The following is a 16,733-nucleotide window of genomic DNA, read 5'->3' on the forward strand; positions in this document are numbered from 1 at the left end:
TCCAATATTTCATTAATGCTGGAGTAAAGGCTTACCTTGCCAGGTGTCACAGGCTGTGAATAGCACGAGCATGAAGCCCAGCTTTTGAACTCCTCCACTTTGAACTCCTCCACTTCCTTAGGTCCCACCACCCATGAAAGAGACATATAAATAGTATTTGGCATTATTCTAACAACAGACATGTAACAGTCATAGGCTGTAATTTTCTTCTCATATTGCCTATCAGCTACAACTTTCTGAGTCGTAGCTGTCATGAAAAATTACGGCACCATCAGCCACAATGCGTGTGTAAGCCACAGACTGTGCCGCGTGATTTATAACAGCCTCAGTATTTTCAGTTTCGTGCAATCTTCATCATTTTCTCAGTGATGGTACTGAACATAAAGAAAAGAGTATGAACTGCAGAGCAGTCTTTCAAGTCTGTGCCACCACAAATCTTTCTCATGCCTATCAACACTATGTTATTCTAGTCCTCCTCAGATGGCAGCTGAAGGGATCTAATTCCTCTGTAATCTAAGCACAACTTTAGTTACCAGTTAAGCAAATCACTGCAAAAAAATTAAAATACACAGTAAAAAAAACCAACCAAACAAACAAAAAAACCCACCCAAACCTCCTCTCCCCCCCAAAGAAAACACAAAAAAAAAAAAAAAACAACCTACAAAGAAAAAACCCCAAAAAATCAGAACTCCTAAAAACCCAAAAATAAACACTTCACTGAGGGATAGAAAAAAGAGTTTTCTACTTGACTTTTTCTGAAAATGCTGATATTCCTAAAATCATTGGTATCATTAACATTTCCAGTTTAATTCACAGCCATGCAAAACAGGTTACAGAGAGCACAAGAGTCTATGTCACTATCATGTGATATGAAAAGAAGATTGTATAGGTAGGTGAAACAGAGATACATGGCATATTTCTGTCAGTATAGATGATTACTTTTGGTATTATTTATTGCCATTATCATGGGGATTTTACTTATGTAATGACTTCTTTCAAAAGAACAAAAGAACTAAGAAATTTTAAAGCATCTCAGAACAAAGGTTAACTACAGGAAAACACCGCACTTCCTTTCTTGCACATGAAACAATCTCAAGTGCCCCAATTCAAACCCCACAAAAACTGCCCATGCTGCCCTGCAACTACTAAGCAAGCTAACAGCTGTGACACAATGACAGAATACAGACTGAACTGAACAAAATTTTGCACAAAAAAACCTTTAAAAAGTGAAGTAGTCAAAAGCCAAGGAAAAAAAGTTCTAATATTAATAAAACTATGAAGAAAATCAGATGATCAATTTTCATTGAAAAACAGGTTGGAGGGTGGTATCTCAAAATCCCATATCTGTTGTTTTGATATATTTACAAATTATGTGAAAGCACAGGAGGAGTGAAATTAAAAGTCTGCATAGAATTTGATTATAATCGGAAAGGTCAAAATGAGCTTAAAAACTTTAGAAAAATTTCAGGACAATCTAAGTAACTGCGAAATAACGCAGCATATACCATTTCTTGTCCAAACTCTACGTGGAAGTTCAGAGAAATTAAGCACATCTTAAAATTATAAATTAACTGTTTCTATTCGAGAGAAACTTGTACATATTTCCACAAACACTCAGAAAGTCTACTCAACATTTACCACAGTTAAAGCTAAGAAGGTTAAATTAAGCAAGAGATGGGATGAGAATTTTTAGAATAAGAAATGAAGGTAACACATCCCTCTTAAAGACAGTGACATGGCTTAAATTTGAAGATTATTTTGTATTACCTTTCAACCCATTTCAGAAAACTATATCACAGAAATGAAAAGAAATCAGAGGGCATCTTAGAAAGGTCCTAAAATATAGAATTCTTCTTAAAACACATTGAAAATAATGAAAATTGCTTTAGAAAAAAGAAAGGAATAATGAACAAAGAAGTCCAAAGTCACAGAGAATATAGCCTAGTGAAAAAATTTGACAAAACACAGAAATATTTAGTATTACATACACCTTAAGACTTCAACTCCTAAACTACAGCAATTTGTCTACACCAGAAAAAAACAGAATAGCTTCTGATCACACAATATTACATATATGATGGACGAGTAAAAAAAAAGAAGGAAAATAAGAAAGAAAATATACTTTTAACAATATTTTTTCTGGTGTTACATGATAAAATCATCTTCAGCAACAGTTACTATAATCATAGTATCTGAATGCATAGTAATAAATCACATGACATTTTGGTAATACATCTTACTCAGTACCTGATCTTTACCATAATTAAAATCAACATGAGGTTTGCAATGAACTTAACAAGATACAGAATCAAGGTCCATGCTTTCTGATTTCTCTCAGCTGGAACCCACAAAGGAGCTAATGAGTATTTGATCAGTTCATCTCCATATACATATTTAAACAATAATTAAAATTCCAAACATTATGAAGACATTGTGAAGCTTGCATTTCCAGGCTCATATACATTAAAAATGAGTATTGTTTCATACTCTTCACACAACTTTTCTTTTGCTTAGACAAACACAGTGATGCTAACTGAAGAATTATGTGGCAATTTTCAGAAGTAACTCCAGCTTTGTCAAGTGTTATTACAAAATTATGATCTCAGGTTTTGTGTAATAGAATACTTCCACTTTAGCTATATAGCTGAACAAACTTTAATTTTTCATATACTAATATTCTTTTCAGAGTGTAAACTAGGTTCTGAAAATAAGAAGTTAAGTCTTAGTTAACTAAAAATAAATGTGTTGACTGTGGATCTACCTTAGAGATAATAAAATATAATTAGCAAAAATATCTATAATATAATGTCAAAATTATCCTGACTCAATAAAACCAAGTCTTAAAAATTCACTGTAGAGGTTAGGATCAAAGTAGGAAAATTTTAGACATGGTGAAAAAAGAAACAAGTCAGAGAGAGACACTTAGATCTCCAGTATTGCTACACTATCCATCTGAGAGAAAAGTATTTTTTTTTTGATCCTACACTGACTCATCCTTCCTGAAACATGGACAGTTTGATCATATTACAAGTGCATCACCACTTTGCGAGTGCAAGGCCAGAACCCCTCAAACAGCAACATCGTTTGAGTGAATGCATTTTACCGAGATGCCTCCCGCTCCCATATTAGGGGTGACCTCGTTATGGAGAGAGCTGTGATCCTTCTTTAGTTCTGCTGTTTAGTGCCAATCAAAAAGAGTTCCACGGTGATGTGATATCTCAGAGAAATGGGATTATTGCATCTAAGCGACATTCCCTTGTTCAAGAATGTGTCAGTAAGGTTTCTGATCTGACCTGCAAGCACAGATGTCCCTGGATAGTAGTCAGCAAAAGCACTCATCTTATTAGCCAAATAAATGAGTTTCTGATGTTGATAATACGTAGGTCAAAATATACTGTGAGAGTGCCCTGTTTTTCAAATGTCAGGGTTACTTTCTGCTCCAAGGCTAAATAACTTGTAAGATTCTGAGGTAGGCAACAAGTACTCCTGTGGGACTAAAAGAGGTATTACAGGGTCTTGAGCAGTAAACAGTTTTTGAAATAAACTCATATTATTTTAATCAGGTGCAGCTCTTAACTATGGAATATAGAGTTCCATGAACAGTAAGCAAAATAACCACAGTTATTAATTACAATTATTTATTGAAAAAAAGACCTTAAAAACCAAGACAAGATGTCTGCAGATACTATGACCTCTTCTTTATTTATCTCCAAGAGTGGTCCTTTCACAGAGGTGACCAAGACATCTTACTCCCAAATTCTACTGTGTGCCTTGTTTTAATTAAATGTATCTGACTAGAGAAGCTAACATACATTTTAAATAAAATTAAAATTTTTCCTATTTGGTGCATCAAATTAAAATGTCACTCATGGTACCCTTTACTCTCTCAGTTCCTTGAAGATTTTGTTTTGGACTTCATGGTAGATAAGCCTACAAAAGAGATTTCACTGACTGAATGCAGGCATTACAGTGGGCAATGTGTAAGTATACTGGTTGGGCGGAGATCCAGTTAATTTTCCACAGAGTAGCAAGTAGGAGGTTATGTTGGGGTTTTGTGCTGGAAGTGGTGCTGTTTCCACACAGGGATGTTAGCAGGGCTTACACAGAGCCAAGCTCGTTTCTGTGCCTCACCCTACCAGTGAGCAGGCTGGGGGTGCAGAAGGAGATGAGGCAGACACAGCCAGGACAGCAGACCCCAGCTGACCAAAGTGATGTCCCACACCATATGGCATCATGCTTAGCAAATCAAGTTGCAGGGAGGAAGAGGTTGTTTGTCAGTGACGGTGTTTGTCTTCTAAAGTAAAAGTCAGATGTGATGGATCTCAGCTTTCATGGAGATGGCGGAACACCTGCCTGCCCATGGAAGAGGCAAATTATTTTCTTGCTTTGTTCTCCTTGTGTATATTTGAACTGTCTTTATTTCTACCAGTTGCTTTTTTCATTTTCACCCTTCTGATTCTCCACGCCATCCTGGCTCAGGGAAAGGGAGTAAGACGCTGTGTGGGGCTCAGGTGCCCACTGAGGTCAAACCACAATAATCAGTTATTCATATTGCTTACCTTTTGTCTTTTTAAAAAGTCTGGCCCTGTTCTGCTGGCTTGTAAACAATGAAAATGATAAAGTTTATTTCTGCTATTAACAACCTCTGGAGTTCAATGATTTCTTGGCAGAGATGGGTTAGTCTATGGCATAAGATTCTTAGGTATATACAGATGAGAATGACATTTGGCAAATAAGGATTCACTGAGCAGAAGTGAATAACAGCTCTTACAGGTATTACACCTGTTCTTGTGGGAAGAGTAACTCTGTAGCTCACAGTAATATTTAAATGCATAAAGAAAGACTGTCACAGCATTGTGGAATCACCCAGTTGTCTTGTAGATACAGACAGCCCATCTCCTTGAGGAATCTAATGCTGCTGCCAGGAACTTCATGAAATTCCACTGTTAGTCCAATAAACAGAATTCTCCTCTTCAAATGATCTCCTCTACAAAACATCAGTATGTTGCATTCACAGCACCTCCTGTGAGCTGAATGGATCAGTGTATGGAAACAGATCCTGCAGCAAGAGAACATCAGTGTCTTCATTTTGAAGAGACATGGCAGTAACCCGAGACGACAAATGAATCTGTAGATAACAGACACCCTTTAAAGTCCTCGTTTCTTTATGAAATAAGAAATTCAGTAACAAGAAATATTTCTTCAGCTCTGAAAGCGCTCCTTTACAGCTCTTAGGTAAGCTAATGAGGCCAACTCTATATAGACTTCAAATGAAAATAATCCTTTAGAAGAAACAGGGAACGGGAGATGGACAATCCCTTGCAATGATTGTGCTGGATGGGAAAGGGGCATTTACTGAAATGAGGTTACCAAGGACACCAGTTTGCACATAGAACTCAATCATTAGCATTACACTTACTGACTTGAATGATTAGTGATCAGGACAGGTTTTCAACCCCTGCTGTACATGAGGCACTTTTTATCATCAACTCTCTGGAATATCAGAACAGTACATGCTGACCCAACTCAGGTAGCACAGAGCATAACTTGAACTATGAAACTGGCCTATAAAATCCTAGTGAACCCAGGTAGTTCTTAATCAATAGGATGCACCAAATTTCATTACTTACTATGAAATTTATATACTCCATAATTACCATGCTCAGTTTTTTAAATACCTGATATTTGAAGAACAGGTGCTGTCACATGGCTGTGGAACCAAAATGTCTGCTATGACTACTCAAGATATTTCAAAAATTTATTACTGTCTTTCAATTATTCCTGTGAGCTTTCCTCATCTCAAGCAAAAAAGAAAAGGCCACTGTGTCACTTGCTATTTTGCCAGATAAAAGCTGGCAATGAGCCATTGGCATATGCAGCAAAGTCAAGTGTAACCTCCTACCAAACAGCAAATACTTGATATTCTTGTTCTTTAGCGCAGTTATTCTTGGTGCTGACTCTTTGTTTGTATATTCAGAGATAGAAAGTGAATGGCTGTTACTGGTGTCCAATTGTTACTGTAGCTCTACGTGATAATTCAGCAGCTAATAACCTAACAAGAGGTTACAGCAAGGAAACTCCAACATAAGCCACTGCTATATAGAAGGTACCTTGCAATCCAATAAAGTAATGTTGTTGGTTTGTTAAAAAATTAAAAAGATAAAAAATGTATTTTGATAAGTTCCAGTAATTTGTGCAGTGAATAAGAATGATAGCAGAATGTCCCATCAAAGGGATTCAAAATTCATGAGTAAGCAATATGAGGTAAAACTGGTGTGCTTTAGGAGTTGCTTCATGGAACTTTATATTTGGATATAATTCTGGACATCATGTCTTTCTTATTCTGCTAATTCAAACTAAGACAAAAGAGGCAAACATTTATGTAAAATTATATTATTTTAATTGAAGAAAAAAACAAGAAGAATTTAAAATAATTTCTACAAGCAAGTTTTCTATAGTTTGGTTGCCTCCATTAAATCCAACAGGAAATTATAATGCCATAGTGGACAGCTCTTACTTCTATTGATTCAATAGCATCTCAGCATATTTAATTTTCTCATACATACATGCATCTTTCTTCAGATTCTTCATCATCCTTTTCATTGCCTTTTGTGTTTCTATGAGTCCACAATGAACATCACTGCATATTTTTTATGTTAGAAAACAAGTTTTCTGAAGTATTTTATGTTAAAAAGCATACATAATATTTGAAATAAATAAATTCCAGGATTTGTCTAATTCTTGACAGTTTAAAAATTGATGTTTAAATTTGAAGGGCCAGGGAAAGATAACACAATATGTTGTAAAATTGCATAATTTAAAAAAACGCTAGCAAAAGGGCTTTCATTCTGTTACAGAATTTTGGAATTTTTGTGCAAAGGTGGCTACTTTCATGGGAAGATAGTGACCTCTGGAGCAGAAAGAAAGAAATAATGTGCAAAGGAGTCACTGAGGTTTCGCTCAATAACCTGAAAAAATCATCACTGAAACATTTCCGAGAGCTTGTGCAGCCTTTGCAGACAATGCAATGACCACATTTTTTAATGAGATACATAATATTGGGACACTCAGTTTGTAACAACTCTCAAATAGAGATATGCATGTCTGTTGCCTCTGCTTTATAAATATTACAAATATAAACAAATAACATGATATACAATCTTTATTAGAATTTAGCTTAAGTTCACTGCTTAAATTAGTTCTCTGAATATTACAAACTAGAGATTCAAAATTAAATAATTGTTTTAATTACAAAGGTAAGTATCAGCTGCTTTTTTAAGATCATGGCACGAAACCCCAAACCTTAGTAACAAACAGTTAAATCAGAGCAAAATAAAAGTCACAGATAATTTACTTGACATTTAAAAATTCTGTTGAAATGAAATACATAAATAAGATAAATAAATATATGTAAAGACATATAAATACAGTAACTGTAAATCTAACTTCTTGTGCTCCGCGGTGCCAATTCTTGAAAAGAAAGGATAAAAACCCTCTGAAAAAAGGAGGGGTTTAAAATAGCCTTTAAAAAATATTTTAAGTCTACGTCATGAGTTGTATTGTAATACATATTAATATGTTAGTTGCATATATTTTAGGACATTAACATGGAAAAAAGACATCCAACTTAAAAAATAAACTGTTACCAACTTGGCTTTTAATTAGTATTTCAAACATACAGCATTGATAGAATGGTGATGTGTTTCATAACTTAGAAATAATTCATGATAGTTCTTATACTATTTGTGTAATAGGCAATTAACTTTTTCATTTTAGAAGTATTTTGACATGACTTCAGAGTTCCCCAAAATTGAATTCAAAATAAAAAAAATTAAAAGAAACAATATTATGAATCACTTACAAAATAAAAAAAAAAAAAAACCAACCATTTTAGACTGTTAGTACCTTGAAAAAGAGATTGTACTCTAGATTCATACTTAACCAGTATTACAGAAAATATATGGAAAACATAATAAATATTCCTAATATCTGAACTTGAAGTAACACACAGTATCCCTCCAGCTTTAGAAATCAATTTTAAGCTACCTGCAACTTTGTTCTACTTTGATTAATTAGACTGGCATTCTACACATTAGGCATTTATCATAAAAAAGAAAATTATTATTAATATTAAAATCAATAAATACTAATAGAAATATCAATAAGTAGCTACATTAGAAAAAATATACATCACCGTGAAAGATTAACTGAATCTTGTAAACCCTTTTTGACAGCTTCTGACATCTCCATAATCTGAAACACAGATGTCTGTGAAAAGATTGAAGAGAATTAATGCAAATATCATATATGTGACTTCTACCTTTCCCAGGAAAAATCCCACATGAAATCATCTTACAAAATTAGAATGAAATCATCTTACAAAGTTAGAATGATATTCCATATATACTTCAGAGACATTTATTAAAGTCTGGCAGCATTGTCCTCCCCGGGCTCTGTCGGCACTGAGTGCCTGTATGTAGTGGTATGGACATACAAAATGTAAAGCAGACTTTGGTACTTCCAGCAGACTACTGTGCTCTAAAAGGTGAATATATCTCTACACAGTGGAAAGAAACTAAGAGAAACTTCTGTGTATGATCTGGATTTACCTTTCCATACATTCTCCACAGCTGTGTCTTTGGATTCAGCTTTTCTTCCAGCAGAGGGCTGTGTTTCTTCACGAAGACTATTTCCTCCTGAATCTCTCTGTTGGCTGTTTCTTACATATTTGGTTCTGTACCTGCAGCAGCTGACAGCTTTCACAAACAAAATGCCATCATAGCTCCAAGGTATCTTAAACACACATTTAATATTCTGTTAAAAAGATAATTAGCATAACAAAATGTGGTTATCTGAATGACACCATAAATAACTAGTGAGATTAGGAAATATCTTGTCGTAATGCTAAGACTTGCAAAATTTTGTTATAAGCTGCTTTGAAGGCCAAGAAAGGACATTGATGAGAAAATATCACTAGATACAGCATTAGGAGTGGATCTGGTTTATAAACTCATGCTTAGTTATGCTAGTATGTAAGTCAAGCTCAAAGCTGGGGTGGTTTTGTTTTTATGAAGGAAATCAAAACACCTCGCCTAAAGGCATATGTAGAGGAGGTTATTATGACATAAGAACAGCTCTACAGAGCTTCCTAGCCTCCAGCTATGTTGATGTATGACATATGTTGGTGCAGAGAAAGAATAGGGCAAGTACAGATCCTACATCCTCTTGAACCAAAAACTATTTTCAGTTCGAGGACACTTCCCGACAGGAAAGTTAAACTAAAGATACAAACTCATAACCAACAAGCAAAACATTTTCGCATTGTCACACAGAAGTATTATCTTGTGGCTGCCACACAGTCAGCGTTAATTCAGTTTTCTGCATTTTCTTTTCTGATTTTGGCACAAATTTCCTATGGGTCTTTACATGAAAATAGGTAACTAGACCACTGGTTGATGAATAGCAGCATGTATTTTATCTTATTTTGCCTCAGAAAAAAAAAAGCTTATTACAGGTGGTGTTCTGCTGCAGAACACCACCTGTAATTTTTCCCATTTTCTGACAGGAAATTTATTGGCATAAGACTACAGAAAGTAAAGTAAGAATATAATATGAGAAAAAAAAAACAGATAATATCTCAAGAACAGTAAACTTCGCCATAAATTTGAAAGAGAGAAGCATATTTTACTGATGTAAAAAACACTCCTGAGATGTAGCTGTGAAATATTCAATACAATCCCTTAAGTCAATAAATCTTGCTGTGTTAACAAGACATAAATCCAAAATTTACAAAATTATTATTTCATTGCTACTGTAAGTTAGAGATATTGCAAGAAAAAGCGGCTTTTCTACATAGTACAAAGTGGTACCTAACATGAAGATGAATAAAACGTGGTTTATATTGGATTTTTGTTCTATTTCAGAGAAAGCAATTTCTGAAGATTGTTGACATCAATGTAATTACCTGAGTGTGCTACAGGACATAGATGCAGCAGGAACTAGGAATAATGGAAATCAAGGTAAGTCTGAAGAAATAACAGGATTCAGTGTCTAATCTGAATGGGTCATGCAAAATCTTAATTAATCTCCTGGGTTTGTAATACTCAGATTAGAGATTATTATAGCATCCCTGAGGGTCTTTATCCTCAATTCCATGTCAGTATATTTTTTGTTTTAAAGACAATACTATGAAAATTTATAATCCTGAAAATGACAGTATTTACTCCAAGGACATGACATCATACAAACATAGCCCACTGATAAACCAAGGCAGAAGAAACTGGTCAATTTTCACAGCTAACTTAATACTGCTTTATTTCACCTCTAAAAAATGCTGCATCATTGCTTACATTAACAGACCAGATAATGTGCTAATTATATTTTAAGGTTCTAAACTTTTGTTATTTAAAGAAAATGCTACACACTAAAGAAAAAGCAACAGAAATATATAGCAACACACAAAGATAATTCACAGCTTCATCATTGTAAGTAAGAACATCACAAAGGAAAAAGTAACACCTCTGCATCTCAAATCTTTAGCTACTATGCTTGCAGTTCTTTATTCTGTAAAATTGACCTTCCAGTGCCACAGATTTGCTCCTGAAAGCATTCTCTAACCTGTCAACAATTATTAGTTCAGAATCTTCATTCAATCTCTTCCTCTGTTTTCAGGGCATCGTAAACGGTTTATAAGAGGCAATTGGGTTTTAGATGAGCAATCTTTGCAGACTGGGAGCACCTTAACACAGGTTTCTAATTTCCAAGTCAAGAGTTAGCCACTGACTAAAGCAAAGAAACATTTTTCTCCTATGCTGTTGGGGTGTGTACTATTTGACACTTTGCCTTCAGGGAAGGGGGAAGAAAGGATTTGGACTAAACAACTGGCTTGTCTCCACTACACACTGATCTTCAGGTAATGCTTACCCATCACTAAACACAGTCATGAGGACTCCTGCACTGCCACCACACTCTGGACTGTGACATGTTTTTCAAAGACCTCTGGGTGATGTGCACCAGAATATGCATGAGTACATCCTTGATTTTACATCTAGCAACTTACTGTGACAAATTATGCTGCTTTCCTAAAGCCTAGGTTCAGGCAGTACCTGCTTTTGCACATGAGCAAGAAAAAAACCAATAAACTGCTAAGTAGTTTTTTTTTTTTTTAATTGTATTGTGTAGATACCTACGAAAGGTAACGAAAAAGTCCTCAGAATCTGAGGTTTTAAGGATACATATCAATGGTTACATCAAATAATTTGTATTAAATATGTGAGAACTTTATTGAAATATATATAATTTTAAAAAACTAAATAATTTGTTTTGAGAAAAATTATTTCTGGTTTAATCTGCGGTTTAACCAAAATGTACTATTTTATAATTATGTTTCAGCTTCTCACTTCTTGCCTAAACTAAGTATTTATTATCATCTTAAAGTGTCTACTCTTATGTTATTTTTTAGAAAATGCTGAACTTTTCATAGTACTTCCCATTTTTTTTCCCAGATATATATTCAAGTGTACCAAATTCAGAAATATAAATATTGTAATCCTTTTATAGTAGAGACAACTATAGTAATATCTAGATTTTTACTCCTGATCATGAGCTGACTGAAAAATTACAAATATTCTTAGTTTCAATATCAGTACCTTTTTGCATGGCTGCGAGGAGCTGCTGAAGCCTCCAAAGTGACATGCAAACAATTTTCATGCCAAACTTGTTCCTTCACTATTTCTGCAACTCCAAAGATCCTTCTCCCTCATGATCAGCCTTCAGCTACTTAATTAACTCAGTAACTTTGAATAGCAAAGCTTCTGTTTCCTGCTTCAAAGTTAATGTCTTTGCTGTCTTTAAAAATACATTAGAAATATTTTTTTAATGAAAACTTAATCATATGCTCTTGAGTTGAGCTTCATTCTCAACACAAAGCTGGCGTGTTCACAGTAAGCACAATTGGTTACATTTCTGTCTTTAAAAATAGATTATAATTGTTCCTTATGAAGCTTAAACACACACTCTGAATTCCAGCTCCTTTCTCAGAATAAAGCTGACTCTTCACATCTGTCAAGGCAAAACAACTGGTTACAAACACAACTTTCACATTCAATAAGATTTTCCTCCAGCTCATTTCAAATGCAAAGCACAACAAAACTGTATTAATATAGTTGGCACAAAATTTTTCATCATTGTGTCGTTGCTTGGGTAAGTAATCTCCAAATAACAGTACAAGTTCCTAATTATCTCTATTTTATCAAGAAAAATTATTTAATTTAATTTTTCTAAATAAGTTTCAATTAATTCATTAAAGTCTTTGGAGTTCTAGGAATATTCAGTATAATATCTCAACAACAGTGTTTTACTGGTAATACACCAAACAATCATTTCATTCTGTGGCATTTGGTCTAGGGTTTTCTTTGGGATTTTTGTTTGGTAAAGGATTCTTTGAGATCATCATCCATTATCCTGATCTACAAAAAATAGGAGTTATACAAGCAAGGGTCCAAGACACTTCTCTTTTGATTCCACAGACAATAATTTCCTAAATTATTTTTATTAAAAACTGCAAGGATTTAAAAGCAGGAAAACTACCTAAAATCTGGAGTGAAATTTTAGCCTTACTGTTATCAACAAAAATTTTATCACACAATTTACTGCAGATGGGATTGCCTCAGGCTAGTAGTACTTAAAAGGTTGCACACTGGTTTAAAAAAATGCACACAATCTCTTTAATATTTAAAACTTAATTTAAAAATGCATAGTCTACTGAAGATCAAAACTATATGAAAGAGAATTCTTTGTTGTGAGTATATTACAAATATCCTGTAAGAGAAATGTAGTTATTTCTTTCACAAAAGAAACTAAATGAAAAAATATTCTAGAGTTTCAATACCCAGCATAACCAGTTTTGTTGGTTCAAATCCAAGAGAGGTTAAAACATGGCATGGATCTAAATACAGAGTTGTAAATTATCTTCTTTCAAATAGGATGACTTACCAGTACTTAATATATCATTTAAATGTATGTGACTTTCAGCTTGACAGATGATACACACGGATTTCAAAGGATACCCACATCATTTACATAAGACATGGAACAGGGAACAAAATTGATCTGTAAGCAAGAATGGGAAAGAAGTAACACAAGAAGTCAAGAACACAAGCAAATCATTGCAATGAGCTCCTAAAATGCTCACTAGCCTATTGGAGTTGAAAACAAGGGAGAAAAGATAATTACCATCCACTTATGTCCACGTGTGAGGCTTAAAGGGCACATAGGAGTGCATATAAGCTGCACATATGCAGCTAAGATGGAACCTCTGTGGTCATGGGGTTACATCACACACACCCCCCCGTAACTTGAGCACACATAAATGTGAAGAAACTCTTGGAAGGGCACCACAAAAAAATCCTTTTGCCATGAGGATACAGCAGACAAAAATCCTATGCCAAAAACAGATTGAGAGAAATACTATCAAAACCTTCCTAGCTCAACACAAAATAGAGGGAATAGGAAAAAAAGACCTGTGCAGTAATGGAAAACAGCAAGACATTGGACAGGAAAACTGGGTCCTGAAGAGGTATCAAATTAATTACAGAAACAGCAGTTTGATAAACAAGAATTAAAAAGGTAGGCAAACAGAAAATAACTCAATAGGTGTATCTGACATGAAGCAAAAATAGCAAGGAAAATACAAGGTTTGTTGAGCAAAGCAGCCAGGACAACAATCTCAGTGCGTGAGATACAAAGATTAAAAGAGGAGTTTGAAGAGGTGAATGTAACTAGAACTGCACCATAAGGTACCCTGCATCATGAAAAATTTAAAGTGAAAGATTCAGGCTTATTTTGTGTTCTTTCTGAGTTTCTGCCTTTGAAATATACCTGTATTGTATTGTATTACATATCTACTGGACACCTGGTTAGAAATAATTTATTATCAATTATATACATAAAATCATATGTAAATAATTAAAATCAAACCCCTCTATATTTGTAGTATAGTTATTTCATTCTATATGCCTAATTCTTATTTTTAAGTGCATTAATGAGACATTCTTACTATAGCAACTGTACCTTTTCTCCTTTTAATTTGTAAGGTCACCATCCAAAGACTTCAGAAAATTTAAAATCTCTGTATATTAAGTAACAGCAACTTAGAAGAGAGGTGGAAAATATACACAAGACTAGCAGAAAAAAATTAAATTTAACAATAAAATGAATAAACATCTGGACCTGTCAATGCTTATCCAATTAATGCTTATAATGAAAATTATGACATAGAAATAAGTTCACTGTTCTCACATTTAAATAAAAGTGAATGAGGCAATATAATTTTCCAGTCAAATTAATGTCTGTACTGTAAATCTAGATGTAGTTCATGCACCTTTGATTCTTGTATCATCTCTGCTGTAGTTGCAGAAATTTCCCTGCAGAGTATTTAACAGCATTTGTGGAATACTAATCCGAGACAGCTTTCCTGATGTGCTGCTATGATGACATTACTGCCAGTATTGCAGATAAATTATTTAAATATAACTTGTCTTTGTAGACAGCTATCAGATCTTCTTGCTGCAGTGTAGACATATGCAAAATTTATTAACATTTGGAAAACACTTTTCCAGTAAAAGTGAATTATTTAAATTACACTAATCATGTTCTCAGAGAGGTTAATGGAAAGATTAAAATTATATACATATTGGAATCTTTCTTCATCTACCTACACATTTTTTAAGTTCCCTTTATTCTCGTTTCTATTCATTTATATCAATCTATATAAACTAGGAAAAGATCATGTACTGCTACAGAAAGAATCATAACATTTTCAATTTCGTCTTTGTATAATAATGAAACCTCTCAATCAAGGAATCCTGAAGTAGTGTTCACGAAAAAACATTGCTTACATGAGAAAAGATGGCACTCAGCTCCATTTGACACTCTATTCAAGACTAGTAACAAAATTATTTTACAGATGATATCGCTGAATCAGCTTGACTCTGACTCATTATGCATGAATGTATTAATCTTGGTGATATATTGATATTGCATTATGATATTGTACTATACTGATTGCAATAAAATATTTTATTTGCTAAAACTGTTAAGTAGATGAAAAACATAATGATTAGTAAATTAAATTCTAAGGCACTACTTCAGGTAGTACATATCATATGAAATTAATTTTTGTATAAAAATCAACATAGTAATCCTGATTTATATGTATCTGATCCTATAAAGATAAAAATATACCATGAATCTCCCAGTTGGAAGCATTTTGCCTCCTTTAATTTTAATTCTTGAATACGATTAATAATTTTGTTAATACAGGGTAACAGAATATTTACAAAAACACAGGAATGTTGTCTTGTGGTGATCCACTTATTCTTGTCTGGAGAAAGTCAGATAATACAGAAAGCAGGCTGATATCAGATTTTGTTACCTGATTTTCTTACTTTAATTTGCAACTTTGCTAGCTTTGGTCTTGAAGATGAACACAGAATGTAACAGCTATGTATATTACTTTGCACACAATTTGCTCTAACTCTTACTCCTTTTCTAATACAATGTCAGCTGCAGGGAGGGAGATTAAAAAATGCTTGAAGAATATGAAGGAATAATTTCAAAGAAATGAGATATGATAAAGAGGGATAGGGTCAAAATACAATTCACTGTAACAAATTTTACATAATTAATCCCAAATGAATAGATTCTTATGGTTTTACATTAGTCCTCAGCAAGGATTTTGTCCAAAAAGAAAAAACATCCCAATCCAAAAAGGCAAATGTGGCAGCTACTAGAAAAACACCCAGAGCAAAATCGAAAAGGTCACAAGGACTTAGAGACAAGCTTAGACTACTCTTATGTACACAATACTTAGTTCTAGCAAATGTTTGCTTCCACCTTATGAAGGGGTGAAGTTTCAGAGCAGTAATTCCTGTGACGGGAATTTAAAGCTACATGACATGAACTGTTTTATGAGAACAGGCGGATTTCAGAATTATGTTTTCTTTAAACTCTGTTAGCCTTATAGCTACTTAAATAAATTATGCTGTGTCACACTACTGAATGTTAACTATTGAGTTAATACACAGGACAGGAATTTGATTGCAGAGGTCACTAATGAGAGGTGTCAGGAACCAGAGCAAGATACTGAAACCTAGCACTACAGCTATTAAAAAATCTAAGAAGCTGTCCTACAAACATGAAACATTAACCCAATTAAGTTCAGAGGGATACAATGCTTCGATGTGCCTTGAGACGGACCAAAAATAACAACAGTAATAGAGATTAAACTGTAAAAGAGAACCAGACAGCCTTCATATGCAGTCTGTAGATTTTTTTTGTTAGGGTTTCTGTTAAAAGAATAATCTCAGTATTTTAATTAATTAAAGTGCTAGCCTAAAACATTAACAGTCTGTATGTTACATAAGGCTCTTTTAATATAACTTTATCATAAACAGATATACTGGAACGGAATAAATGGTTTGCAATATTTTGTTTAAAAAGGCGGCCCACAAAAATGGATAACAAACCCCATTTTCTAGACTCTTTCTCTGCCTGTTTTTAGAGCCAGAAACCTTCACAGGATGCCTGCACAGCGCAATCCTAAAAAAACCTAACCAGGCTTTGCCCAACACAGAAGTTCAGATTTTAAGACCAGCATTAATTTCACTTAGTTGCTTCTGCTATTATGTAAATATATTGATTCTGTTTACATCACTAGAGCAACTAACAATATA

The 16,733-nt window shown here is 34.0% G+C and overlaps 1 non-coding gene across 4 annotated transcripts in view; it reads right to left on the reverse strand.

Annotated features, from left to right (window-relative positions):
* LOC116807766 (uncharacterized) overlaps window positions 1-16,733 on the reverse strand; it is a 74,273-nt gene that overhangs the window by 23,982 nt on the left and 33,558 nt on the right. For 2 of the 4 annotated variants that reach the window (XR_012054121.1, XR_012054120.1), the window contains exons 3-6: window positions 12,994-13,110; window positions 8,610-8,814; window positions 8,195-8,268; window positions 36-116 (exon numbers count right to left, since the gene is read on the reverse strand). This is a non-coding gene — a transcript (uncharacterized protein). The remainder of the gene's footprint in view (window positions 1-35; window positions 117-8,194; window positions 8,269-8,609; window positions 8,815-12,993; window positions 13,111-16,733) is intronic. The other 2 variants (XR_012054122.1, XR_005979657.2) reach the window with 1 other exon arrangement.

The sequence above is a fragment of the Taeniopygia guttata genome, chromosome 2, assembly GCF_048771995.1.
Source record: "Taeniopygia guttata chromosome 2, bTaeGut7.mat, whole genome shotgun sequence".
NCBI classification, from domain to species: Eukaryota; Metazoa; Chordata; class Aves; order Passeriformes; family Estrildidae; genus Taeniopygia; species Taeniopygia guttata.